We start from the raw sequence: 5,000 nt of genomic DNA on the forward strand, positions 1-5,000 counted from the left end.
CTACACTCCTTTTATTTTAACTTCTCTAATACTGACCTCTTTCTATCTTGAACGCTAAGCTATAAGAAGGGATCAGCACAGGTACATAGCACTAGTCACGAAGAGTTTTAGGGAAAGGATGTAGGACCATAGCATTATCTTTTTCTACCACTGACATACGTGACATAAGCTTCTGACAGACGAAAATCTGGGCCAAGTTGAGTTGAAACAAGTGTAGTGTTCATTTACTATAACTCCTGCATCTAGGCATGGAGTCGTGAAGCAAATCTACAAGGCATCAGCTTCAATCCCAGTTCAGTTGCTAGAGATAAAATACTGTTGCGTGTTGCTTTCGGTGAATATCTAATGTCTCCTTTTTGTATTCAGGGTGTCCCGGGAATGGACTTACTAACTTCACGAGGCGATTCTAGGGCTGATAATTGAGTATAAAAATGCTGTATCAACTTTGGTCCAATTTTCAACGGTTACACAGATAGTTATTACTGGCCTTATGTGTGAATTATGACGATGACCATTTTGGCCCATATGGTCATCAGTACCTGTAGCTCCATAAGGGTTGAAAATAGAACACAAGTTGGTATATCAATTCTTACTCAATACCAGGACAAGAATCATCGCCTGAGGGTAGAATTCAAGAACCAGACGTCTTGTATATGGTCAGAGACAATTATCAGCCTAGTATTTTACCTCCTCTGCCTCTAGTTCTCCTCTGGTGGCAGTTATCCTAAGCTAAAAGAAGGTTGATAAGTTTCTCTACCTATAGCTGATTCTTTTTACTATGGTGTGTCAGAGAGGAAACTGATGGGCATAACTGTGAAGCAGACACAGTAGGAAAGGAAGCAAAATTTAGTCCCTGAACGTCACTGTACACTGATGCAAAACACGGCTTGTCCACCACTGTTTCAGAGTCAGTTAGCTGCTTAATACGTCGTCTCTGCAATGCTTTGGACCAAGGTAAATTTATTCCATTGGCTACACTGAAACTAACGTTTTCACTCAGACCCAAGTTAAGTGAATTTCTGACAACTTCAGTACATTTAACGTGAACCAACGCTAAATCAAATGACCATACTATTACTAAGTAAAGTTTCCAAACATACGTAAAGAACGGTTTCTTTTAATGACACTTCACTAAAACGGCTGACACACACACAGTTCTGATCGTCTGGTGGTGATACAGAATTGCATAAAAATAAATCGAGGTCCACCATTCCACATACCATAACCTACAATATCTAAGACGCTGACAAATGAAATCCATACTGTCAATCACTTTATGACTGTCTGGGGTGAAGATCTGCAGTGGTTAACTATTACTCAGACAAACCAGTGAATACAGTGACACGGCCTGAGACAATACGTGGGATCCAGTGCCTTATAGCTGGTGTGTGTGCGTGTAAGTCACCGGGTCGGTCCAGGATCACTTAATGGTCGTGATCGTCAGCTTTACCCTCCCGGAAGGGAGCTGAGAGCTAATATAGTACGATCTAAGGGCAAGGCTGTGACCTTCACACACGCACACACCCGTCCCCTTGCTCAAGGGGGCCAGTGAAACATTTCGCAACCTGAGCGAGGCGCGAACTCCCGTCCACCAGGTGGCAAGCGAGAGCGTTACCACTGCGCCAGCGAGCGGTGTAGAATGTGTGTGTGTGTGTGTGTGTGTGTGTGTGCTCACCTTGACCCTGATGTTGGCTGTTTTGTTGACGGCAGCAGCGGCGTTGGCAGCTTCACAGGTATAGGCGCCTGAGTGGTGCTCCTGTAGCCTCTTCAACACCAGCACCTGCAGTACAGTCATTCTACTTCACGCACGACAATGACCTCTTACAGCTTATCCCTCTGACTTAACTCCTCCCAGCCCCTTCCATCCCAGATCCATACAGTTACCAATTTCACCTCTCCATCTGGTGTTGGAGAGGGGCGCCTTCTCTTGGTGGAACCTATTTCACCGGGTGGCTCCTTTACCACGGTTATACCAACGTCCCTTTTCCCCTTCCCCATCCCCCGAAAGGAGGATGGTGGGCTGCAGAAGAGTAACTTGAGCCTGCAGTCTACTGGGTTCAAATTCAGATGAGCCTGAAGCCACAACATCAATAACAACAACAACGACAACATTACCTCAGGGCAATGGTTTACAACTATATTCTGGCCTAAATATTGTCAGTTTGTTTCATCATAGCTCGTCAAATTGGCCAGTTCCTATTTTACATAATATTCTCTGCCTACCTCTTCCCATCGCTCCACCTCTGGACTGCAGGAGTGTTAGAATGTTAACAGTTGTTCATCTGATACTTTTACTTTAAATAAAAAAAAGAGCTCCTTCTATATACGTCTGTGGTCTGATTTGTGGTGATTTTTTTTGTCTAATTCCGTCTGCTCCTGCACATACCACACATTCAACACCTACCCACGCTGCATCACTACCTATGATATCATGATGAATATAATAGCAAAATACAAATGAAAAAACACTGTATGTATTTCTTTTCGATTACACCACACAAGAAGCAGTTTCATTGTGTGAGATATTAATTTTGAATGATTTATCGTGTCACTTTTATAGAGGGCATTACAGAAGGTTACATTTCAGTTTGTCATGTCTCCAAGCATACATACAGTACATACCGGTACATACATTATTTAATCCTGTGTTGCCCCGTGAGGAGCGTAGGAGCCCGGTGCTAGGCAAGTTGGTCCTGACATTTAAGATGAGAGTGACCAGACTCACACATTCCTAAGTGGCATTACGTGAGCAATAAACCCCAACCACCCCTTGGATATAAACAAACACAGCTCAATCAGGTTGGAGCGCCATAATTACCCAATAAACCATCAGACGTCATAGTTTGGTTATATGGTTACCACCTAGCGTAGTAAATGGATTCCTGGTGTCACTAAGTATAATACAGATCCCTCACCTGGCTGTGCAGTACACCATATTATCCTGAAGACGAAAATAGAGCAACCTGAAATGACTCGTGGGTAAGAATGGCAGCGACTGAAGACAGGAGTTGTTTCAACACCTCAGCTATTTTCTTCTAAGGGATGCTGTCTTTCTCACCTACAGTGCAACCATTCTGACAAGTGATGCAGCAGTGAAACTGTTTGCAGAAAAAGAGATGAAGGTTGACTAGGACAGTATGCGAGTGAGGTGTTGGGGGAGAGAGGGAGTGGGAGACCGAGGATGAAGAGGAGGGATGGGGTGGAGAGGTGTATGGATGACTGTACTTGATGGAAGGATGACGGCTTGATGGCGGGGGTAAGAAGACAAGGAGGCAATTTCTTCGTCGGCGTCTGGGTATGGACAGGCAGAGATGGATAACAGACCCACCATAGAGAACTCGCTGGTTCGTTTGCTCTCCACGTCCGGGTCATGCTGGAGATGGCGACCGTCCTTAAGCCAGTTGATGGTGATGGGCAGATCCCCCTCCGTCACGGTGCAAGACAGCTGAGTCCTCTGTCCCTCCTCCAGACTCCGCCGCAGGTTGAAGTTATCGATCACAGGGGGTTCTGAGGCATGATGTGGGGCAAAACAGAGGGACACCTTGAATTTGGTCCACTGAAGGTGAAGGTTAATATACCTGGTAGTATACAACTCCAAGAAAAGCTACTAGAAGGCAATTCAGAACTTCTTATCTAAAGACTCAGATCTATGGTTGGAGGGAGAGAGCCTTCATTACTGTTCTTGCCTAGGTCTAGCACTGTAGTCACACACTCAGAGGAGCTGTCTAGCGTGCAGTCATTGCCTACTGTATGTCCTTCTTTTTATTTCCTACATAGCACGTAGCATTTAAGTCTTCATTTGTCCAACCAATTCCTACATAAAAGCAATAAAAATGGCTTACCATAAGAGGGACATTCCTATCAGCATAATCATTCACAGAGTCTGCAGCAACAGTGAGAGACATGACCAGCTGTGAAGCCTCTGTCAGATTTCACTGTATTGCAAGAAGCCCCTTGATTCACTGCAGTATGTTCAAGATGATGCAGTTTGGCTAGTTTAGTTAGGAACATTAGATAAATTACTTAGATAAATTAGAAATACTTTATCTGTTGACTGCATACGGATCCAGATAACTCAGGCTTAAGATGTCAGGAGCGGATCTTCCAAGAACATCCCTTCTCTTCAACTCAAACGTAGCTAAGAGAGAGAGAGAGAGAGAAGTTCCGCAAGCTTCACCTCCATTCAGTTCATATAAAGAAGCTAAGAGAGAGGGGGGGGGGGTTCGGGGCGAGTTCAGCAACCTTCACCTCCCTTCGACTCATATGAAGAAGCAGAGAGAGAGAGAGAGAGAGAGAGAGAGAGAGAGCAAACACCACACTGACTGAGGACGTGCAGGAAGGTGTGTGAGGCTGCCGTCTGCCCCTGTCTGCCGGTCACCACACAGGAGTAGCGACCAGCATCCTCGTGGCCTGCTGTTCTCACCACCAGCGTCCCGTTACCGAACACCTCCTGCCTGCAACACAACCACGTTACTATATCGCATTTACTCTAACCTGGCTTAAATATCACATCACCTATCTTGAACTCTGCCCTGTAACAAGAGGTACTAGAATATGATGCTAGTCACGAAGAAGTGCTATATAAGGATGTAGAGCCTTAGTATTGTCATATTTAGTCACACACACACACACACACACACAAACAGAAGGACAGCAATATGTGCCAAAGGGAAACGAAGGATAATTCATTGTTTCTGTGATTTTAGTTTAAACTTTTGAAGAGTTTAACAAACGCCCCATGAAAACAGTCATTATGCAGGTCCATCATCATCATCATCACCATCATCATCATCATCATCATCATCATCATCATTACTATCATCATCATCATTACTATCATCTTCATCATTACTATCATCTTCATCATCACCACCATCATCATCACCAACATCATCATCATCATCACCATCATCATCATCATCACCATCATCATCATCATCACCATCATCATCATCACCACCATCACCACCATCATCATCATCATCATCATCATCACCCCC

This window comes from Coenobita brevimanus, chromosome 12 (genome assembly GCF_032717465.1).
Source record: "Coenobita brevimanus isolate Jiangsu-jjx chromosome 12, ASM3271746v2, whole genome shotgun sequence".
NCBI classification, from domain to species: Eukaryota; Metazoa; Arthropoda; class Malacostraca; order Decapoda; family Coenobitidae; genus Coenobita; species Coenobita brevimanus.